Source organism: Seriola aureovittata, chromosome 8 (genome assembly GCF_021018895.1).
Source record: "Seriola aureovittata isolate HTS-2021-v1 ecotype China chromosome 8, ASM2101889v1, whole genome shotgun sequence".
In the NCBI taxonomy this organism is placed as follows: Eukaryota; Metazoa; Chordata; class Actinopteri; order Carangiformes; family Carangidae; genus Seriola; species Seriola aureovittata.
Window position 1 is genome coordinate 26,119,122 of NC_079371.1, and position 26,094 is coordinate 26,145,215.

Here is a 26,094-nt window from a genome sequence, read left to right on the forward strand (position 1 = left end):
ATAAATGCGCCTGCATTATGGACTGCTTTGATTTTCATTGAAAAGCCTAGAGACCTAAGAGCAAAAGCACAGATATTCTCAACATAGAAACACCACCATACCATGAAATATCTAAGTGGTTTAACACAACAAGGACCAGTTTCTTGGAGAGGGGGGGGGCAGACAAGTTTTTGAAATACAACACATTGTTAAAGATGAAACTAGTGGTGTCCAACTTGTGGCAGCTTACAAAACGCAGTGTGTAGTCAGGGTCAGATTTCTATGAGTTGTTAACAAAAAAACAGATTTTTCTCCCTCAACTTTTAATGTGGTTTAATTTTTTTTTTTTTGAATGTTGAAATGATCCAATATCACACCAAAAATCAAAGATCAGTGAAAAGGTCTAGAAACTGAAAACAGATTTGTGTAAGAGAACTTTGTTTTTCTTCTTCTTTCCTCTCTCATTAATCATCTGACCACCCCATATATTTATAAGGGGGTTCGTCAAGCTTTAAGCGTACGAATGTCTGTCTTCATTGTGAAGGGCAGGCACCTCGCTGTAAGAGATGGTGATACCATGTGATGCTGCTAGAATAGGAGCTGTAAACACTTTTGCTATTAGCTCTGGGATGACACGTTTCTGGAGAAATGTGAGAACCTTTTCACATGCTTTCAAAAGAGTCAGTATCACACAGAAACTCTCTCAATGTGGAGCAGTGCAATGGAAAACATCATTTGCATAACACCTACACCAAAAGTGAAGTTGTGAATAAGTCAAGGCAGTGTTGTGTATGAGATATACACAATATAAAGTCTACAACAATCTATCTAAAACTACATGTGACTATTTGTGCTGAGACCTATAATGGCAAACGTCTTACAGTTACTCCCCATCATCAATTTAGGAGAACATCTATACAAATAGATGCTGTTATTAGGAAAACCGTGCAGTCAGAAAACAAGACCAGTCAGATGTCACTCTCTAAGGCCCTGTTCAGACCTGGTATAAACATCAGCCTCAGGTGATCCGATCACACAAGTTCAGGTGTGAAAACGCCCAAGATGCACTGAGGACGCATGTGAGATCCGGTCACTCAGATCATATTCAGATTTGGTCTGGACCGCAGGCGGCCACATTCTTTTATCAGTGTGAACGCAAACGTGTCCTGTCCAGATTGAAGGACCAACTACTCTGTCTCAGTCTGATCGGTCCCAACGCAGTTTATAATGAACCAAATTATTTTACTCTTTCAAATGGATAAACCTGATTTCCTTGTAGAGCTGTGAGCAGAGCAATGGTTCGCTCAACCCCTTCCTTGCCCTGCTCTCTCTCTCTCTCTCTCTCTCTCTCTCTCTCTCACACACACACACACACACACACACACACACACACACACACTTTGATGCCATTTGTGAATTGATGTACTTAGAGCTGTCCAATTGTGTTTGGATCAGCTAAGACTGATGTTAATGTAAGGTATGAACAGAGACTCAAATCCTTCTTCTCAAATTAAATTGAGTATCTAACAACTGACAAGAGATCTCTAACCTGTGAGGGATTACAGATTCACATTATATCACAGCAAAGTTCTGTGCAGCTCAGCTTGTGTTGTCTTTATACATTGTCCTTACTGTAAGAAATTTAACAAATTCTGTTTTGCCGGATGATTATGAAACACAGTTGCACTAAGTATTTCATTCAATCAGCTGTGTCTGAGGTTTGTTCGTCAAATGAATCAATGAACCAGATGAAAGCTGATCCATAGTCTCTACACTGATCAGCAGCTGTTTGGTGTTAGACTGAAGGAGAGGGACATGACTGGAAATGAGAGCAAAGGAAAACAAGTTCATTGACGTTTGTGTCAATAAAGCTTATTTAGACTCAACAAATTGGGCTAATTGAAAGAGGGATGGACGAGGAGGCGGAGGAAAGGGAAGGGAAGGAAAAGGAGAGAGACGGTGTGGGTAAATATGATACACAGAGGGAAAAGAAAGAGGAGCTGGTGGAACGACTGAAAATAAAAGAAATAAAAGGAGAAAATAAAAGAGGAATGAGAAAGATAGAGATAGTTAGAGCGAAAGTTACACACAACCAAGACAGAAGCGACTCGAAAATTGGCCTGCCTATTAAAAGATGAAAGCAACTGTTCCCTCTGCTCTCTCTGTCACACACACACACACACACACACACACACACACACACACACATGCAGCTGCAAATGACCATGGTCAAAACGCTTGGTCTGGTTTGAAGTACGCGTTATGCAATCTGTCAAGGGGAGAGAGGCGAGAGACACAGAGAGAGAACGCCGGAGTCACAGAGGAAAATAAAGGAGGGCAAGGGAAGAGGTGACAGACAAATATAATAATGAAAAAATGGTGCAAGATGGAGGAGGAGAGGGAGGGAGGGAAGTCAGGGACACGAACAAAAGCCTTATGAAACGATGTTGTATAACTATTAAAAATAAATCATAACAGATTTTTAAAGGAAACATTAAATATATGTGTATTCTAGGTCTGTATATTATATGATACAATGATCCCACAGTGTTTACTTTCGAGATTTTACTTGAAGGATATGGCAGCAGAAGTCTGCAACTGGTGAGCAGTCAAAACACCACGTGTATGATCAAATAAATCTGGCCTCTTACATTAGCTGAAGACTCCAGCGCACCAGCATTGCTTTAATGTGGAGTGTCATGTCTCGCGATTGTTTTACACAGCTGTCCTTCAGAGCATCCCGTCCTTCGGCCTGATGTGTGTGTTTGGTGACGTGCACAACCAAGACCAAGAGAGAAAAGATGGCAAGTACAGTCATTGGGTGTGACCAGTGTGTTGGCTGATCAGCTGTGGAAACAGACTTCCTGTAAAAAAAAAAACAAGCCCACAGGTCGTCTGTGCAGCAGGTTATTATGACTCATAGTTACGTTTTGTTGCTAGGCGACATCTAGTGGTCTAGTAATTATGTCAGGAGCAAAGTTAAAAGTGCGGTGACGTAGTTTAAAGAGAGACAAAGCCCACGTCAGGAGGAGGTTGTGGTGGATGGATGGATACGACACAGGAGAGCGCTGTTCCATTCCCGCGTGAAACCAACTGTTTCTGTTGTTTCTGTTATCACTGACCGTTTGACAAAGTTAACCGTGTTGTTTTTGTTGTAACAGCAAAGGTCCGGTACGCCTGCCACCGTAGGGCCGCTATTTCAGGAGACACTCGTATGGGTCGCATCAGAGGGTTGAAAAAAACGACCTGTATGGTTGTTCAGGTTGGAGGACCGGTTGGTAATTCCTGTGTAACACTTGTATGGTGCAATATATTTTACTCTATTAGTTGGTTTTAATGCCGATGGGATCATGTAGTCCGCTGTAAATGAAGTATTCATCTGTCTTTACGCTAGTGGGTGTCAGCAGATGCCCGAGTGGGGATGCTTGGTAACTCGTGCACATGTAGATGTGGGTGACTGAGTGCATGTGTTAGGCAAAGGGAAGGTGGAGACTGCACATATCGTACAGTTGTATTTATATTTGTTTTTATGATTTCTTTGTGTATTTCTGCACCTGGATTTCCCTCTGTGGGATAATAAAAGTTCAGCTCGACCTGGACCTTCAAAGAATTTAATTGTATCATCCACAGGAAACAGGATTTGGAAATTTGCTTAAAGTGAAGTTTGAAAATGTGGCAACAGCTGGCCACTGAAACCTTTTAGAAAACATCACTCAAACAGGAGGAATAGGCTCATTTGTTTGGGACTATTTTCTGCAGCAAATGAATACACACAAGATGTTCTCCTGAGTATATGTGCAATCAAGTCAAAAACTACAGGAAACATGTGGCTCATTGATGTGTTTTAATGGTTTTTGAACAACAAAGGAGCTCTGATGCACAGAGGAATAAGACACATCAGACTTTGGATACAAACAAACACTTGTCGGTGGAACTGGTTCCTTGGGTTGAGTAAGAAAAATACCATTTTCCTCATGAATTCATGTTTGAACTCGGTCTTTAACATGCAGTCTGATGTGTAATATCCTGCTATATCATGGTATGTCTTGTTTCTCTCAGGCTGTAAGAAAAACAGCTGTAATTTATTATTGATTCCAGTGAGTTAATGGAAAGAGTTCTATGATCTTAACGCTTCTGAAAATGTTCCCAGCCTGTGAAGCTGCATCTGGTGCTCAACTTGAAACCCTGAAAATCACTTAATGGGCAGTTTTGTTCATAGCACTGTTATTTCATCTCCACGCTGAAAATCTGCTTGCCTCTGTAATTACCACATCCATCTGCACGTATGTGAATGACTCATTTATTAGCATACGTCCATATTTAGATGCACATTAGCTAAATGTGTTGATATTGTAAGAGTAGTTATCATTCACTTTGCAGTTGTGCTGAGGTCTGACATTAGCTTAACATACTTCAACTACTCATCCAATTACCACACACACACACACACACACACACACACACCTACTATATATCTTTACAGACACACATGGATGATCCTGTCCAGCTCTGCTCTATCTAGGTCAGACAATCACACACACACACACACACACACACACACACACACAACACACACACACACACACACGCACACAATCGTCTTCATGGTCTGATGGATACTGGACACACACATACGGCTCCCACACTTGCACAGACACTTATCATCATCTCACTTATCCACCCTTCATGGACATTCACTAAACACTGAGCTGAGAATTAATGGTGGTTTATCCACTACTTAACTTCTGACTACATTCATGTCGACGTGGCTTGAGACAGATGAGAGGGATTTCTTTCCACCGTCTGCCACTCAATTGCTGAGACAACATCACTCAAAGCTCATTGTTATTAGTCTTACAGTTTCTTTCAGTTGCTTACACACTAAAATGAGACATGAAGGAAATTTATTGAAACTGACAATCAAAGAGCAAAATCTCAGCTCTCGTCTCCAAAACTCTAAATGCACCCAAATTGCAATTCAACATGACACTTTTTGCAATACACTGCACCCAGTTCCCTATGTAAAACACAGGAATCTGACATAAAGTCATCTGTTTAAAACACTGCTATTCAAAATGCTACACCCATGGATCTGACCCATCAATCAGGATGTAAGATACATTTTTACATCAACAAAAGGAAGCAGCAGCGAGAGGAAGAGGTTGAGGGAGAGTGAGAGGTAGAGATAGAGCTGGAGGACGAGGACGAGGACAAAAAAGGGCACAGCTTTTCAGATGAAACCCGGGCAACGTTAGTCTACCATGTTAACAACCACGGGTTGACACTGAGAGAGGCCGGACAGAGGGTCCAGCCCAACACGAGCTGATTTACTGTAGCCGCTGTCATCCGGACATTTAGGTACACAGGTACGTAACCAGAATACCATTCACCTTTGCATAATTCTGGATTCCACCGATCACACTGCGTCCATCACTTCCTGGTCGCATTGTTCACAGAGCCGTTGTAGATGTTGTCCTCCACTACCATGCCAACCTTGGCCGATACAACATACCAGACCACGTTCTCACATTTTTGGACAGACTGCTCAACATAGCGGTACCAGCGGACCGTACGGACGACGCAGAGCAGCACTGATATGTGACAGTACGGGACAGTGTCACCTCCCGTTGCACAGCCCTGATCCAAAACTGGTTTGTTGACCACCCACAGTTTCTTGTTCAGTCCCTTCCACCCTACTCTGCATCTCTCAGCCCAGTTGAGTTCTTCTCTGCACGGTGGAGGAAGGTGTATGACCATCAGCCTTAATGTGCACATGGCTTCAACAGGCAAGATGCATGTGTCCAGGGATGGATATTCTTCCCTCGCTGATCTCGATGAGATGTTGTGGCCAGATGCAGCCTGAATATTTCCTTTTGTCTTGTAATATTTTATATCTCTGTATATTTTCCCCTCAAATTTTCATTTTCTGTTCGTTATATTTGAGAGAGCTTTTTGTGTTACTACAACCATAATGTAGGATGTACTATACATTTGATTGATTGATTGATTGACTGATTTGATTTGTTGTGGAGAAAATTAAACATATTCCTGTAGACTTGAACAATTTTTTTCAGCAGGATTCTTTTCTTTCAGAACTGTGATGACCAAGGGTGATTTGATTTGATTGAGCACAACAGTGTGTAGTTGGTTGAATAAGAATGTGGTAATGTGAATGAATCAAAAGTTTGATTATGATAAGAGTTTATGTTGTTTTGAATGCAGAGCTTTGTGAAAAGTATTTTGAAAAAAGAAGCTCTGTTTTCAAAATCGTGCTTAAGCAATTGTAAAAACCTGTACTGTGCCATTTTAGTCAGGTGGCTTACAGTATATCCTTGATTAAAGGAGCATACAGTATAGTGGGTCTACCAGTGGAATGAGAATCATTTCAAACATTACAAAAAATCAGTATTTGGAAGAGCAGCTTCAGGGCTTTTCAGAATCTCTGACCATGAAACAGTCATGGAAGAAGGAGAGCTGCTAAAAACAGAAACAAGAATAAGATCTGGTGAGATAGAAGAGATCTGGCTTCAACAGAACACCGTCGATACACGCAGTTAGAGTCGGATCATTTGTTTCTTTTTAAGCCTTTGAACCCACTTCAGAAATCACAAGTGTTGTGTTCAAGTGTTGGGCCAAACGCTGCGTTGGAAACAGCCTGTTCACAGGTCAACAAGAGACTCACATTAGAGAGAAGCAGCTGCAGCATCAGTGCTGAGGTACACACACCCACACACACACAAACACTCCCTGAAGTAATTTTATGGTATGCAAGACTTTATATAAAAAGCATAGAACCAAAGAAATTCAACAGTGCATCTCTTAAGGACAAAGCTTTCACAGTGAAGAGACTGTTTTCAATTATCCTTTAGGGCCCACTGGTGGGCCGTGAAGGTATTGCAACTTGGCTGACAAATCATTTGCAAAACTGTCCAATTTTGGTGACAAAATTGTCTTTTTTTTTTTTTTAAGAAAAAATTTAAATATGAATGATGTTTTAAAACAAAATGATCTTTAAAAACATCAAAGAATGTTTAAAATCCGATCAGTCCTCCAACCTGAACAACCATTCAGGTCATTTTTTCCAACCCTCTGACCCGTAGGAGTGTCCCCTGTGGCAGCAGGTGTACTGCACCTCAGTTGTCATAGTTACAATAATAAACACAGGGACTGTAACGATAGCGGCGCACCTACTTTAAGCGCCATGGTTACCATAATAATAGTCATGGTTTGGTTAGGTTTAGGAAAGATCATGATTTGGGTTAAAATAAGTACTTCCTCACCATTACACGATCTTTGTTGTCATGGTTACAAAATAAACTGCTGGTTTCACATGGGAATTGTGTTTTGTTGACCCATCCATCCACCAGAACTTCCTCCTGACGTGGGCTTTGTCTCTCTTTATACTACGTCACCGCACTTTTCCCTTTGCTCCTGTCATAGTTACTACGACAACTATGGGTCATAATAATCTGCTGCACAGACGACTTACAGGAGGACAGTCTCATAAAAACTCCTTTCATGGTTTTTTTCTTCTATCATATTAAGGCCTATCACTGTGATGAGCCAGTGATAGGAACTTTTATGTTTTTCCTGACTGCACCACCTTGCCGTCGAAGAATTAAAAGAAAAGAGAGTCAAGCGACAGATGGAAGTGATCTACCCTCTGTCAAACAAGTAAGAAAAAATGAACTTCCTGCTGTTTCCCTTGCTTTCAGTTCAGTCCTCAATGTTCCATCGTTACTGCTCAGGCATCACGTGGCCTCTGTGTTGTTGAGTTGGATGTGGGTCATCAACATTGTTGAGATTTTCAAGTTGGAAAAGGGTGTGAACCACTGCTGCAGGGACACTGAGAAACTAATCTACTGTGATTGAATCAAGTTTATAATGCTGAGTCAACTCTAGGATAATTTGGGGCCATTTAGTGGCTGTGTCTTATCAGACTGCTTTATATTGAGAGTTGTTTCTGGGTTGGCTGTGGCTCTGGAGGTAGGGTGGGTCCACTAATGAGAATGTCAGTGGTTCGATCTCCGGCTTCACCAGTCCTCATGATGAAGTGTCCTTGGGCAAGACACTGAACCCCAAATTGCCTCTGATGGCTGTTCCATCAGTGTATAACGTATGTGTAGAGGAACGTGTGTGTGAATGGGTGAATGTGGCTTATAGTGTAAAGAGCTTTGAGTGGTCGATAAGACTAGAAAAGCTCTATATAAGTGCAGTCCATTTACCATTTATTTCTAATGTTCTGGGACATCTCCATTAAAATAAATGTAATATACTGTACAAAATATAACCCTTTATAAAGTTACTGTGTAAGACATAAACACGATAAAGATGGTGCTTGTATAATGTGCTTGATTGCAGTCTCACCCACAGTCCGGTGACGAAACTAGTTTTTGTTTCCTAGACAATGTTCAGGTTCATGTTCAGGGTGTTTTAAGGCTGACTTAGCAGACTAAAACAGTTCGCTCCACTGAAATCAAATAAATAAATAAATATTCCATCTACTCCGACACTGTCTTTCTTCCATGTTGTATCTTGTTAATTAGCAATGTTAGCAATATATCCTTGAATCACTCCTGTGTGCAAACTTGACCAGTTAAATGCTCCTAAAACTGATTATGTCTTATTTGCAAATGACTCATTCATAAAACCTACAGCTCCCATGAAAAAGCCAGGAAGTCATCATAACCTGATTCCTTCCATATCCATTATACAGTATGTCATTTCTATCCATGAACGTTGTTTTCCAACTTTTCGGCTGTACTCTCTGCTTTCTGACACAGTTTGGAGTAAGGTTTAGGCATTTATGTCTAAGTGCAGGATGTTTAGTTATTTGTGTCATTACAAATGTCAGCATGATTTTAAATTCTGGAACAGAGAGTAGTTCACATTTCACCTCAGCTTTCTATACACTGGAATAACAAAAATCTTTGAAAAGTGTGTAAGTACATGTAAATGTTCCTTCACTTTGCAAACACACTTAAAGAGATACACTTAGAGTTAGAGTCAATATGTGCTGAACCTGGAATTAATAGAATGAATGTTTAAGCAAATGTATCATGTTTCCCTACATTTATGTACATGAAACGTAGGGAAAAAAGAAATAACCTTTTTAATTTTTGTCTGTGTGGAGTGTGACAGGCCTCTAAACGTACAGACTGCAGATTCACAGAGTTCAAGTCTAGGACATAGAGGCGAAGCCACCCTTGATTAAAAGTACACTCCCTCGCTCTCTCTCTCTCTCTCTCTCCCCTTCTATCAGATGCTTTTATTTTGATGTGTGCTGATGTAACCAAAATGTACTGGAACATGAGAATAAAGCTGGCCCTAAGCAGGCACACACGCACGCAAGCACGCGCGCACACACACACACACACACACACACACACACACGCACACAGCATCTGAACAGCATCTTCCATTCCAACACACTGTTCACATTTTGAAAGTCAGCTGTGATCTGAGAGGACATTTGGGGGAGGGGCTTTTGAACAGTTAAAAGTTAAAAAAAAATTGAATTTTCATTTTTTTTTGTTATGAAATATTAAGTATAATGTTACTGTAGCCATTGCGCCATTTCTCTTACATTTTTTCTAAATAGGGAACAACAGATTTTTGGAGACATTTGTAGAAACAGCGTCTAGGCCCCCGAGCCTCTGGGTGGCTTCCCATGGCGGTGGGTGACTAACATCTCACTCACACCGATGTCTGGCTGCTGATTGGTCAACTAAATGTGCTGCTCTCCTCCACACTGAACACAGTCATGGCAGAGAGTCATATGAGAGCACGTTCACTTCAGGAGAGAGGAGTTAAGGTCTGTCCAAAGAACAGCTAGATTTGTCGCAAGGTCCTTTTTTGAAAAACAGAAGATAAAGGATTAATAAAGACACAACATCTAGTGAGACATTTGCTAAGTCTCGAGGGTCAGGTTGTAGTCAGAGCTGGATGCTACAAGTGGACGAGGAAGAACGGGGAGCCCCACAAACATGAGGTTTGACCGTAGACAGTAAAAACAAGTTGCCTTTTCTTGCAGCTGTTTCTGCTTCTTGTTCCAGTTGCGGCACTTCGGAAATGCATGATTTAGTCACTTTGCCATTCACTGCAGTTTTTTTTTGTCATGGCCAGTGGTTTAAAAGTAAATAAGTGTAATCAGACTAAATACTTGTACTTGCTGGAAGTATCACTAGAAGCACAGTAAGGACCTATCGATTTGAAGGCATATTCATACAGCTGGCGAGGGATTCTGCAACGACATAACTGCTCTCCTGTACGAGACAGCTTACTACATCCAGAACACAGACTGTAAAGAAAGATGGATGGTCTCTGTGACGTCGCCCACAGGTTTCTGAAGAGATCGTTTACATCAGACTTTAAGGTCACTGCTGCGCTCACCCTGTACAGAACTTAGTGATGATTGGGTGGAGGGGCTGCCATGATTGGGTGGAGGGGCTGCCATTACTTAGGGAGGTTGATCAGGAAAGTACAGTGTTTAGTTCAAAATAGCTGTTTTGCTGAGTGTGTGTCAGCCATCTGAACCAGCACAAAACCTGTTTGATTATGTGAATGTTTTTTAACACAGGTTTTATGTAGCTTTGTCAGGTAGCGAAAAAAAAAAAAAATCTGCATCTCCTCTGCGATGAAAACATAGTTTGATCCGCGTGCTGAGCTGCATCACTTCAGTCTAGGAGACCGGGTTCTCGCTGTCTTACCTGCAGTGGGATCACCATCTCACACTCAGTTTTCTGCTCCATTTACAGTGGTATGTCACGTTTCTGAGCAGGAATATTTGATTTCTGTGCCCAAACATAAGACCAGAATTTGTCAAATTAACCTGTTGAAGTTCTTCTATTTTGGTGCATCTTTGTCGTCTGGTTCCAATGGGAAGGCACTTTGTATAAACCCTGTCCCAGGATATTTCCCTCTTCTGCCGTGGGGGCAGCTAAGAAATTCTGAGGCACTTAATTGAGGGTAAATTAGTTGAACTCATAGCTGTAACAGTTTTCCACACCTGTTTTCAGACACTCCATCACGTACCAATTGTATTAAACATGACCTTGGAGTCGGTGCCGCTGAGCCCACTCTGTTCCCCCTCAGAAGCAAGAACAGCTGAATAAAAACCTTGCAGAGCCCTCTAATTCCACCTGGGTCCTACCACTTTTAGACCCTGTACAGACTTTAGAAAGGTAAACAATATTACTGAACCAGATGTGTTTCCTTTGCCACACATGAAAGACTGTGCAGATCAAGTTTGTTAAGTTTGACCCACTGTCTCCAAGGGCCTGAGATATTAACTCCATCTGGACTTAATTCTTACATTGTAATGTCATTTATTTGTGCATGTGCATCCATGTGCATGTCAGTCCATACATTGTTTGACAGATTGATGTGGGCCAAATTGACTGTTAACTTCACTAAATGCAAATTCACCACGGCAACTGTCACTTTGCTTGGAAAAATGACGGGTCAGAGTGAGGTGCCCCGGCTTCAGGCTAAAGTTGAGGCATACAGCTGTTTCCAGTCTCCAGCATGAAGGAACTGATGTGGTTTCTTGGCGTGGCAGATTATCAGATCATGTGGTAACTGTTCCACCGTTGCAACACCGTCGGTTGGATGGAAAATATTCACATCAGTGGCACATATTAAAATTATGTTTACTCAAAATGGTTCATGTTCTGTATACTGAATTCTTATTTGGTAAATTAACATGAGTTTTATTCATTTAAAGCTTTGTTTATGTTCAGTAAATTCAATTATCTTCTGTTGAAGCAACATGAGTTTTTTTTAAAAATGTAAACAACATGCAGCATTGTTGTTGTTGTTGTTGCTCAAATGAGTCTCACACTATTAAGTAATAAAGCCTTTCATGCATACTTTGTGTATCCATGCGACATGATAAAATTATTTCTGCATTGCTGTTATTTAAATAAATGCATTTTGTACATCACTTCACTGCAGCATGAGAACTCATGGAGTCTGTTTTTCTTGGGTTTTCTTAGAGAGTGTGTTGCCATCCAGGTCCATCACAACTTCCTGGAGCACGTTGAAGCACTGGGTAGCAGAGGTTTGAAGCATACATTAGGCCAAATAACACGGCAGCTGTTGCAACATTGTCCAGATCATGCAGAACCATCTGGGCTTCCACAACAATCCCAACGTCCTCTGGTCTATCAGCAGCATCTCTTTGAAAGCACATATTCCCACCTCGCTCTCCTCACTGGATCTATGGATGAGGGCTTCGGCTACCGCCTGCAGAGAGCACAGAGATTCAATTAAACATATTAAATATATGCATCCGAAATATTATTCTAAATGTCTGTGTCAATTAACGATATACCAATTTCTAATTGAAAATATCTTGGGACAACTTCCTCTCTTCAAATGGCTGCTGCTGTGTTGTTCATCATAATCCTCTGGAATGAAATGCCAACTGCACATCTTAAAACATGCTCCTTGATGTCCTCTAATCGCCTTCACCCATTTTCTTTGAAGTTGCGTGTCCTTTGGAAACAGATGGAAGGACAGATATGTCCTTCCATCTGAAATCAAAAGGTAACTGGCCCCGAATGCAACGGAGTAGGTGCAAAGACGAAGCTGCAATAAACAGAAAGAGTCCAAAAAGTTACAGGAAAGTGGTGAAGGACTAAAGTTTAGGCAGGTAACAAAAACTCCAATCCAAACCAATGTAATCCCAACAACAGAGAACAACAAGAAAACATTAGAGAAACTCAACGGGAGGAAAAGCAGACAAACTGCCAGAGACAACTGGGAGCACAGAAACTAAATGAACACAAGAGGAGAAGGTAACAAGACACAGGTATAACACATTAGAGTGAGGCGGACAATCAAGGACGTGACTGGAAATAAAACAGACAGCCGACACAGAAGGTAAGCAAATTCAAAACAGGAAGCAAACAGAGTCTAAAGCCAGTCATCGTAGGGGCAGATCATGACAGTATTGTTGTTTCTGAGTGGAACATGAATACTCAGATTTAGATTCTGCCATTAGTGGTGTGTTATGGAAGTTCCAGTACACATCATCATCTGTCTAAAAAGTTTCGAAGTGTGAAAAAGGTCTGCCAGTCCATCACATTGGTCCAAACTGAAAGTAAGGTCAGTCTATTTATATAGCACCATTCAGACACAACACAATTCAAAGCACTTTAATATATTTGGAAATACATTAACACTAGATGACATTAAAATTGTTATTATTATTGAAATAACTGCCATAAAATGTGGCACACATTTTTATTTCCCTCAGGATAAATTGTAATAACTCTGGTTATCAATTTTTTTCTAACTTTCCAACTTTTCATCTAAAAAAAAAAAAAATCAGGTGAAAACTTCAGTTTGTCAGGTACTTAAAGTAAGTAGTTTAGTTGGGATGGGATTATTTGATGTGGGGTTGTGTTAGGTATCTATAGTCAGTGTATTACCTGCAGAAGATTCAGATCAGCGCTCAGTTTAGAGGCAGGAGCACTGGCACATAGGCTGAGTGATGAGCTGCTGTGGACAGGGTCAGCACAAATACATGATTTAGCCACAGAAAAAGTTAACATCAGTTTAAGTGTACGCTCTATTTTGATCATTTTCACCACTTTATTTTGTCGTCAAACAGCCCTTTCCTTTGGAACTACATTTTTTCTCAACTGTTGAGCTGCCATATTACTACGCACAAGCCCACGTAAGCTTAGCTCTGTCAGACTCAAACAGCTGATCTGCAGAGTAATAGGCTACAGTGTGTGCTGTAGTTATACTTGTGTAGTTAGACAGTGTAAAGTGGCAGTTCGACTGTTCACAAACTGTATTCAACAACCTTAACTATCACTGTAACTAAATACCTCCAAAACTAATGATGTTACCATCACCCTCAGCTCTACGTCTGCTACACAGCAATGTAAGCATGCTAACACACTAAACCAAGATGGTGAACATGGTAAAGAATGTACCATTGCATCAATGTAATGTTAGCATTATCACCTTGAGCATGTTAGCGCATGCACATACACATAAACATAGACAGCTCACACACACACACACACACACAAACAGATGAGTTAACACAACATCTTAATGCTGCAGAAGCACGTCCCAGCTCAGCTCCCATGACACATTGTTTTCAGAGCTCAGTCAAGGCTTGTTGATGCCAAACATTCTGTGTGTGTGTGTGTGTGTGTGTGTGTGTGTGTGTGTGTGTGTGTGTGCGCATGCCCAACTTTTATGTTTCACAGTCCTTTTATGCAATTATGTAATCCCTGAAATCCCCGAAAAACTTTTGTTGGATAGAGATTACACACACACACACACACACACACACACACAGACACACACACACACACACACTGTCTCTCTCTCCAACATATTTACACAGTAGCAGTGAGAGGGTCAGACATGTGGAGGAGTGGGGGGAGGGAGTGTCACCAGGGAGTACACCACTTTATAAGACACAGAGATGAAAACAGACACATGGTCACACAGGGTCAACGTCCTCCTGCTGCATCACAGATCCACTGCTTATTATCATATGTGCATCACATACTGGGTAAACTCTGCAGCACACAGACACATGGTTAGCATACATAGTGCTATGTGCTGTATACTGTGTGATACTAAAGGCATTCAGGTTATGTTTGTTATGTTGAATACTACATAATAATAAGTAATAAAAAAAGTAATGTCATATCTTGTTATCTAAAAAAAACCCGCTAAATTAACTAAGTACGTTTACTCAACTGCAATTTTAAAAAACATATATTTCCGTTTTTTGTTCCTTCGTATTTATACTTCATTACATTTCAGAGATGAATAATGTTCTTTCTCCTTCACTGCAGTTACCTGACAGCTGTAGTCTGTGCACACCCACACAGGTGTTTACAGTCACACCGGCTGATTGGACCAACGGTCAGCTGGATGTACAGTGCAGCTGTGGGACTTTGTGTTATCTCTCTCCTGTAGTCTGTGCTTCTCCTCTCTGTCTCCGTCTTTCTGCAGCTGTCTCTGACTCCAGATCTGCAGGATCCAGATCTGAAACTACTACTCACCCTAACACCCACTGTAAGTGTCTTGGAGTATAAATTCCTTTCTTTACGTTTGAAAATTCTTGCTTAACGACTGCATTTTAACATGTATTAAATAGTAACGAAACACGTGACATGCTGTTAACTCGTTAAGATTATATGCAAAACTCACTTTTAAACATCTCTCTACATTTAGTCTAGTTTTAAAACCTTAAAGTCATAGCTCGCGTTATTCGACACGGGGGTTGTGTGAGCTACTTATCTTTAATCAGTATAAGTGCCCACAGAAAAAAAAGCTAATATCAGTTGAAGTGTACACTTTATTTTCCACTGAACTGAGGTATTCCCACGCATAAGTGCAACTACGCTTTGACTCAAACAGCTGATCTGCGGAGTAATACAGTGCATAGTGATACAGTAGTTCAACAGATCACAAAATGTAGTTGCAAATGAAAGGGCTGTTTGATGAAGATAAAGCAGAAAAAATAATGAATATAGCACACACACAAACAACTGAAATATATATATATATATTTTTTTTGTGGGCAGTCAGACGCCCCCGTCCACAGCAGCTCATCACCCAGCTTCTGTACCGGTGCTCCCAGCTGCTTCTCTAAACTGGGAGCCTGCTGGTCTGAATCTACTGCAGGTAAAAAAGATCAGTGTCTCATGTCATAAAGCCTCACATGGATTGTTCTTTTATTTATTTATAGTAATTACAGTAATGAATGGTGAATGTTTCAGGGCAGGGGAACTGACACAGTCGTCTTGATGTGTACAGAGTCACAGAGCTGTCGAGACGCACGCTGTATAGATGTTGTGTAATATTTCAATGCAAGAACAGAAAACTCACTGTTCCTCTCAAAAAGTTTTCACTAAACACCGCTGTCTTGGAAGACACCTCATATCTTAAAACATGTATATACATTATCATATCAAGAGCACATATGTACACGCACGCAGACGTACTCTACAGACTTCACATAACATCTTTTTCAACTGTTTGTATGAAGCACTCCAGAGCGAAAACAACAACACCACATTTTGATATTCAGTGCAGCGGGCCGAGAGCTGATTCTTCATCCAGTCACTGGTCAGGCTGCATGGGCAGACAAGTGCAGCTGTCAGCGCAGCATGTGAAGAGAGAGAAATCAAAAAGTGTTTGATGAAACAAACAACATACTGAGGGATTTTGTTATTCACGGAGCTGCTCCAGCAGAGATATGCTGTTCAGCTCGATGGGGAACATAGAGCAGTGGTTCTCTGCCTGCCCCCCCCCGGTCCACTATCCGACTCCCTTACACCTCATCAATTAAAATGATGGTTCATTGTCTTCCCTAGATATCAATATTGATTATAATTCTATTTAGTTATCATGATTGATTCTTCATTGTTATTATTTCTTTAAAGTTCTTAATCTTCTTATGATTATTATTCATTATAGCAGATATAATTTAACTGTACAGCTGGAATATCATGATCATTAGTTACCCATGGAGCAAGAAAAACCCCATGTGAACAGAAGTTGTGTTTAAGAGTCTTAAACAAATGCAACGGTTAGAAAGAAGACATTTAAACTTCAGAATGTCATTAAGCCATTAGATCCCAAACAGCAGCCAATAAGAAATGCCAAACAATTATTATTAAGATTTCAATGGAAAACAAGAACAACCCAGCAGGGAAAAAGTCTGAAGCTACTGGAAAAAAAATAAAGATTCATCTTTACTTTCAAAGTAAAATGAGCAAAAGTGAGCCCTACGCTTTAGGTCATCAACTCCATGTAAAGGCCAGTGTGAGAACCCAAACGCAGAACTCAAGAGACAGAGAAAAAGCGAGTTTGAACCAAAGGGAATTCATGAACAGCTTGGCTGTGACGGCTGGGGAAGAACTGGTGGCGGAGAGAAGGGGACACAGGCTGAGGGGGGGAGCTGACTGAACAGGCAGGGGTCTTGAGGAAGGGGGAAGCCTCTCCTCCCTTCTCACTATCCAGGGCGTTCATTGTAGAGGACTATACAGTGAGCTCATCATTAACATTTTTCAGTCATTTTCTCCCCAACATTTTTTTTTTGTCTTTCAGCATAAGAGCAATGCATGATGGTATATATTGCTTGGTTAAAGACCATCACTACTTTTCACAGTGCATTGTGGGATACTATGAGTCCCATGTATAGGGTAGAGTAATTTACACTACACAGTCGGATAGCCGTACAAGATGGCAAACTCCCTATGTAGTGGACTATACAGGAAGCAGTGAGTGATTTCAGACACGGCCAGGGTCTATGATCTGGCACAGAGTTGTATTTGGACCCAAGTATAACAGAGCAGATTGATGATGATGATAAACTGGTAGCCTGACCTCGTGCACACCTGGCTAGGAGGGAGTGGTGGCAGAAGTAGAGGGCTTGACAGTCCAAGTGAAGACGCTACTCGGACTGCATGTAGAGGATCTCACTGAATCCCTGCTCAGTTATTCTGTTGGGAAAGCAATAAAAAAAAGCAGCCTGGTCTTCACCCGGAGAGCCGGGTAACGCCGGGCTAATCTGACCCACGTGCTAACCCCAGCCAGAGGTGCAGAAAGTAGCCTGGCCCTCGTCCTCGCGCTGGATTTGCACATGGAGCAGCGCGACAGAAAGCTGACAGAAACACATCTCTCTGTTTCGATATACAGTATATGACAGAATTCATTTTGGAAGATCAAATGTTTCTCAGAGTTGAAATTAAACATTTGCTGCTGCCAGTTTGTCTGAAGCTAGAGCTGAGTACATGATAAGTACTTTATATGTTTAACACTTTGGTATTTTAAAAACCACAAGATTTTATATAATTTAGTTTTTTATTCAAAAATTTCTCAGCAAAGGAACAAAATAAAAATTAAGAGATGAAAATAATACTACATGGGCAACAAAAACACAGGATACTGTTGCCACGTGCTGCATATCACATTTCCAGCACAGATAAACGGCTCCACTCTCTGACCCACGCCAGCAGACCGATGTTCTCCTCTAACACTGCTGCAGCCTGCTGCAACACTTATTAGTGCTGTATTTTTCTGTTTTTCTTTGGCTCACATCTCAGTCCCAAACGTGAGCAGATTCTTTACTGCCTCGCTTACTAACCGTTATTTTCTCCCCAAAAAGCTAATAAGGTCTCGAGGAACTCTTCTCGGCAGGTTAGCAGGAGTTTTCTTTAAGTGTAATATTGACTCTATACAACCACCTCAGTAAACCATCTCATTGTCAAAAAAATTATACTGCATAAAAGAAAAAGAAAAAAGCTTTGATATTAATATTGAATTGACTTATTGAGCTGATTGTTGTGGATTGGCAGCATTTAAATGTAAACTCAGTTCAGAACGTTTAAGTTCAAACTTTAAGACTCTTTACTTTAGATTAACAAGAAAACAAAAGGATGCAAAAACAGTCAACCTATATAATCTCATCAAGGGAAATGTGCAAACACAGAACAAACACACTAATTAATTAATGTGGCACAGCTGGTGGGTCAGAAAAAAGTGGCAGCTCAGTGACATCACCCATTGGTTTGCGAACTGCCATTTTGAAGCCTCGAGTCTGGCATTTTAGCACAACCACCTACACCAACCTGCACCCTGACTGCGCCGTGCAGATCCTTAAGTTATCCGCTTGTTATCTTCTGTGATGTAAATAGCTAATCACATACATTTGGAAACTATTACACGTGTGAGGAGTCACCTTGTAGTGTTATTGTAGCTGAAGTTTCTTGTGTGTGTACGTTGTGTGTTCAAATTGGTTCTGTAAATCTCAGGTTACGTTACCTAACTTAATCGATATTAACAGTGGCAATGTGTTGTAAGTACTATATTACAATACGATGACGTTATTACAGTTATATCATCTGAAAAGCCAGCACCTTATCATGGTATAACCACAGAACGCTGTTACTGATTAACATATACTCTCCCAGGTAAATTAATTTTTGACAGATCCTGTCCAAACATCTGTTGGAATGATTCGGTCAGAATGAGTAAGTTTTTGTGATAAAAAATTTACATGTTGTCATTGTTGCTAGGTGACAGGAGCTGCTTTACATTGCAACAATAACAGCTGGCACAGCAACAGTGTAAATCCGCCGTAGACCAGACCATCTGGTTTCGGTTCGAAGGGCCACACCTTCATAGACGGTCCCCCCCCGGAGGACGCGGCCCCTGAATTGGCACACAGCCTGATTTTGTGTGTGCTCGTGCGTCTCGGGTGTGGCGTTCCCTTTAGCTTGTCACTGGCTCCGCTCAACTCCACCTCCTGACTGCTGCAGCCAGCACATCCGAGGCCCATCCATCAGGGTCGGTATACGCCTAGTCTTTCGAACTTCAGTCTCACTTCACTCTCCCTGTGCCTCAGGATTACTCTGCTCATGTCTGTCTGCCTGAACAGATCCAGCACTAAGTTCATTCACCTGCCGCCTCATCGGCCCAGCAGCCTCCATCCCAGCACCTCTGCTCCACCGCTCCTCACCTGCCTGCCCCAGCAGCCTTCGTCCAGTCCGACTCAACCTGCAGCTCTTTCACAATAAAACCTATTCTACTTGCAATGCTGAGTGCGAGTTCTGCTTTTGGGTCCTCAGAACATTTATCGGTTACAACAGGGGTAGACCTATCTTGTCCTCTTTTGGCTGCCTCTCTTTGTTTCAGGGAATTGAGGGATGGAGCTGTGAACTTGTCAGGGATTCAACACACCTGAGCAGGCCGGACTCAGGACGCTATAAAGCAGATCCCCAACATCCTCTGACTCTCTTCCCTTGACCTGCTGACTGACACACACTATCCTGTTTTTGTTATACACTTGATTTAAACATTTATCAGTTAATTAGTCAAGTGTTGCTGCCGCACAACGTCCTTCTGCCAGAAGATGAGATGTTTGAAGAGCATGCAGAAGATGACCATCATCCTGAAGGCAGCAGTTGTTAGCAGTATTTATATTTGCAGTTGTTAGGAAATATGTTTGACACCTGACCCCCATAACCCTTTCTTTTTACCTTCGCTAGGTCTGTTTTTTGACGTTTTTTTTAAGTAGTGATGGCAGTTGCGGCTCTTTTCAGTGAAACGGATCGTTCGGCTCAGCTCACCAAGAAGAGCCGACTCTTTCAGCTCCCACACGGCTCTTCACAGTCAGCGAGGAGCGCCTGCCCGTGGCGTGGAGAACATCATCCTATCATTCTGCCTTGTATTATTTTACAAAAAAATAAAATAAAAATGGCTTCCATTGTTTGCTTAAAAGAGCTGAGTCGGCTCGTTCGCGACGGACACATCTCTATATTAAAGTCCATTAATTGTAGCCCTTATCCCCCCTCCCCATCTTTGTGAGTTCTGAAAAATAAATATGTGTATGTGTAAACACACGCACACACACTTATATACACTTGTATAAATTTACTCTACCATATTAACAAAGTCAAAAGTGTGTACACAACCAATTCATTAAACATACATAGGCTAATACACTGAGGTTCACAGAAGACGTTTTCCATCGGGGTGCGACCTACTGAGAGTTGCCTTCTTGAATGATTTACCAGACAATCACACTGCTGTCTTGAACCGTGAGTCCTTCATATGTTCCCAATGTAACCACCTCCCCCTCTACCTGTTGCAGCACAGAAACACCTTGGTGTTGTGAAATGATGTCGAGCTACTGGGAGAACATAATACCTTAACCCCTCAGGAGCTGCCGATCACTCTGTTGTAACCAAATCACGTGGCTGGTTCAAGACGTCACATCACGCATTAAAGATTCGACTTCGGTTGAAGTGTAAATAAAATAATAATTTCTGTGTGCGTACACATATTCAAATGGGATTGGGCTGGTGTTGTATTTATATCTTCGTTGTTTCTTTATCATATAAGGAAACGGGGAAAAGTCTGAATCTGCTGACTCTGCTGTGCAGGTCGAACATTGCAGGGAGGCAGAGGGAGGGGCCAACTGAGCCGAGAAGCAGGAGAGAGACGGAGACAGAGCTAGTTCTTTGGAAGATTTGAGTTGGAGTTGTTTATGTGGGAGAAAATGAAGCAAACATGGTTTTATTGCGTCTCAATTTTACCTTTTTAAAAACGCACAATTTTCCAAATCTGATGTTATGTGTTAAGTGTGTTTTTTTTGTTCCCAATATGTTGATACTGTATGTGAAAGTGTAAAAACAATTGACAGGTCATGTTGTGCTTAAAAAACAGATACCAAACATTGCCATGATAAACATTTTCTTATGTGGCACATGAAGGCAAAATTAAAAGTGTTAAGAAATGTCCAGAATTACCCGAAGACTTAGTTAGCTGACACACACACATGCTCATGAAAAGAGAAGTATATATAAAGTACTCTAACAAGATCTTTTTCAAAGCACTTGACAGTATAATTTACAGCAAGATCATTGAGTACTTTCAGTTTACTCACATGGCGACTACCTTCCTTCTACCGACCTAAGCTTCAACCCACATCTGAAGAGCTGCAGTTCCAAATGTGCAAGAAGCTGCTACATTGCGATGCAAGTGCGGTTTTATTTCTCAGTTTGCTATGATTCACAATAATAATATCTGTCACTCACTTCTAGTCATTTCTCTCACAGATCTGTGCTCTGTGCGCTGCCAGGTACCTGCGAGCTCTCAACATGTCTGCTCCGACAGCGCACAACTCTGCTGCACACTTGTGGAATAAGTAAAGCATCCGATACGTCGGTCCCATATATTCAGGGTCTGAGTAAACAGTATGCAGTTCGGGTCAGGATTCTCCCTGATCATCCTCAATAAACATTTTGAACATCAGGTGAGGTGTTCAGTGTCTGGCTTTTCTGCTGAAACACTAAATACTTTTGATACATGCTCTGAGAAATCAACTCAACAAAGGCAAAACCAAGGTCTGGTTGTTTGTACTGGATTTGTTGTTGACGATAAAAATGAATGTATGCACATGTAGCAGCATAGAGGGAGCTGCTCTTAATTGATGCCAGCTGGTAGCCAATAATTGGTCCAGCTTTGTATAAAAGTGGCAGCCTGTCACCTTCCCTTCATCTTGCACTTCCTCCATTGCGTCATTTCCGGACCGGATGTTTTTGCCCTCTCAGAGCGGCGACGGAGGGCCGTGCTCCCGTTCAATTTGGCGTCCTCTGTATTGGTAAATGCCGGTAGCCGTGCGGGTTTCATCTCTCCCTCACTCTCCGTATAGCTGTGTGAACCCTAGAAAGGAAGTCTCATCAGCTGACGGAGTCCCCCGGTGGTGTGATGTGACGTCACCACCAGCTGATCGGAGCCGCTGCTGTTTCGTCTCCTGTTTGCTTGTTCACAGCTGCTTGCTGGCTTGCTCCTCTGCTCTGTCTTCTCTGCTGCTGGCCTCTGCGTCCTCGCTCAGTTCCCGGCTCGGCCCTGGCTGGTCGGCCGCTCCGCTCTCTCCCTCCCGCCCTTGCTGCTGTGCGGTGCTTGCTGCTGGGGCTGCGGGTGGCTAACAGCTGCCTTACCCAGCTATTTGGGTTGTGTATGGGACTGACACTACTTAATGTGGTGGCAATACAGTGCAGAGTGTTTGGTAGTTAACATTGTTTATTTCATTTCGGGCAGTTTTAGTTTAGTTATTACCTGCCCATTTTATTCATTTTGTATGTTCATTTTGTGATTATTTTGTAGTAATTTGTTTTTTTTTCTTTCTTCAGTTGCTGCAGGCCGGTGGTGGTGCTGGTGACCCGGGTGGTGGTGTCCTTCCCTTCTGTGTGCCGTGTCCCTGGGATTGTGGGTGATTTCACATTGTGTGTGTGTGTGTGTGTGTGCTTGCCACGTGTGTTTGAGTGTTATTTTGACTTTTGCATTTGGTAGATCCCCCACTCCCCTCACTAGCTCCTGTCTGCACCCATAGGCCTCAGCTCCTGATCCTTATCCTCTCTTTTTCTTTATCTTGTGTATAGCTGGATTTTACGTGTTCTTATAATGGTATTTTTGTAATAAAGTATACCTTTTTGTAAAGTATTCGGAATAACGTCTCTTGCCTTGATTAGAACGAACCTGTGTGTCCTATTGACTGCTAATGGTAAATAATTCTTTGGGTGAAATTCCCAAGGTGGCGTTGTCAGGCAATTTAACGTGAATTTGTATTGGTGTAACCCTCTGCTCGATGCCGCGACGCACACAAAAGACGACACACAACAGGACACAGAGGCACACACGCACAACAAAAGCATACATTTGTTAAGACACAGTATTTATATACATTTATATACTCACATATTCCACATGTAAACACACAAAGAGTATTGGACTCTCTTACTCACCATTTAAAATGAATGAATTTAGTGAGCCGCCTGTGTACTAGCTTGCCATCTTAAATTTTTTCTGTCTTCCTGCCAAATGATTAAGCTGAATTTTACAGATCCAGGCAGACGCCATTTTGACCAGAACATTGTCTCAGTGCATGTCGAACATGTGGCCATGCAAGTTTGGGAAAAGGACCAAAAAGAACCAAACTGTAGCCGTCCTCTGTAATGTGGATAATGTTCTTGTCACAGTGCGGGTAAGGCTGGACCCCAATGCAGCCAACACAGGGGAATGAAGTGCAAAAAATGTTTATTAACAGAGGAACACAAGGAACTGGAGATACCACAGCCAACATGAACAGACTGAGGACAAACCGGACATGAACAGACAAACAGACACAGATGAAGGGGAGCACAGAGACTAAGTAGACACAAGGGAGGCAAGGGTGATTGAACACAGGTGAAACACATTAGGGCGGGGCAGACAATCACCACACAGACACAGGGCCAAGACAGGAAGTACAAACATTGAGACACACAAGGAAACTACAAAATAAAACGGTAAGTGACAAAAGTCCAAACATAAATTCAAACCTGAAATGTCCGCCGTGGCAAACCATGACAGTTCTGAACAGTTGGGCTGAAAGGTGGACCTTCATTTTTGTTGCTGCCACTCCCATTTTTTTAGCTTGTTGCCTGTGGAGTTCTACAATGTACTGCCATCTGATCTGTTGTCCATCTTCTGTCTTCAACTGTAGAGAATGCATTTCTCAAAAGTTTTTACATTTGACATGAATCCACGAGCACATGCACCTTTTTGTGTCTGATCCCCTGGATGGGGATAATGAGGTCTCATGTCTGTGATGTGAAGTTTGGCTGCAAGCTCTTGGATCATAGAAAACAATTACGATGGTCCATCACATGTCAGCAAGACAACCTGGCCTGGAAGGTGACGAAGGCTCTCCTGGATGTTTGCCCTCTGTGCTCCTCTGCTGATGAAGAAGTATGCAAGTATCCAAGACTCCAAGATTGATGGCTATAACCGTGACAACCAATGCTTGCGTGGCTACTATGTTTTCTATTTCACCAGCACTTATGTCGACCCCCACCACCACCACCACCACCAACAAATACAAAGAAAAGAAAAACTGAATTTGCTGGTGAATGTACATTTCATCCATCATCAGTGAGCAGACAATTTCCTTTCCTCTTCTCAGAAACAGCTTTTCAAAGCAGTGAAAGATGTAACAGTAAATCCAAAATCTGCTGAGATGCTGCTGTGCCATTTCCAAATACTTTGAGGATTTGTCAAAGCAAAATCAAACCTCTCTCTGACAACATGGTATGCAAACCCGGACTGGCCATCAGGACCACCGGGAAGCTTCCAAGTTAACTTATAATTATGTGTAGTGTTCATTTAATATTATATTTAATTTGCCCTGGCATAGTTTAATGCATATAACCTCCCCACCCCAACGGGACAGGACAGGACAGGGCAGGAGTCATTGTTTGGGTTTGGGTTTTTATTTTTATTCCACTCCTGTGTCACCCTCTAACAGAGATGCCCAGAGCAACCTGAAGGTTCAAAACATGCAGTTTACGTTTAATGTATATAATCTAGGCTATTTTTAATCATGGAAATTTTTAGCAGATGTACTTTGGATGGGTAATGTAGTGTATATCAGTAAACTGAATATGGTTTTGTTCTTTGAATAGGTGGAGAGAGTAGCAGTAGTGGCAGAGAGATGAGAGAGTTCTTTATTTGGCAGTTATACCTTGATAGTTAAGCCACTGAAGACCAGCAAAGTCATTGTTGTTTCTTTTATTCTTTCAGGGCGGTAAATGTCACCTAAAGCACCTTCCTATTTTATTTGTAGTGTACCCTTTTATAGTTATTAAATGCACTGAAAATATAGACAAGGGACACTGTATACATGATTTTAGTAGTTATAAAAAATATATAGGAAATATTTATTTTAACTTGTAATACTGAAATTGGAGTATTTGGATTAATTTATTGTTTTCTATAAGAATATATTCATTATAAAAATTGTACAGAGAATGCATTTTGATATATATATATATATATATATATTTGCATATACATAGAAATATAAACAGTTCTGTAAGCTAAAAACATTATAATAACACTTAAAGAAACCTGATCCGTCCATTGGCATGCGCAATTATTGGGAGATGATGGGCAAAAGAATAAAACCACTGCCTGCTATTACTCCAGGCCGAGTCGTGCTAGCAATAGATTACGAGGCTTATCAGTATTGGGCTCAGTTATTGAAATAGTCGTCCTCTTCGTCTGATTCATCCTCATTCCTCGGGGCATTATATCCCTCTTTGAGTGTTGTTATTCTTGTCAACGCTTCCGGAACCGGACCCTGTTTCTGGACTGACGGGTTGTACAGTTCAGACATTATCAGCTTCGCCCACAGCTTTCCAAGCTTCCTCAGCCTCCTGTTTCGGTATATGTCGCTTATGACCAGATCATTTAAATCCGGTCTGTGGACTTCGATGTATCCCCTCATGAAGGGAATGAGACTTGGGAATCTCCCGGCCTCAAAGTATCCAGCCTGTGGCATGTCCAAGAACTTAACAAATGGAGCTGAGACACCCAATACCTCAGCTTGCTCAAGGGTCTGTTCAGATGCAACCAGATTGGCTCCGAAGCTTCCTAGTGCAGGTGGTGGTGCACATGGGGCAACGAGATGGTGTCTTATCTGGCAGTGAATAGCCATGCCTCGACATATCTACCCAGCCTGTCAACCATGGACACCCATGGAGCTCCTGTGGTATTTATGAGTGAGAGGTACATGTAAACCAT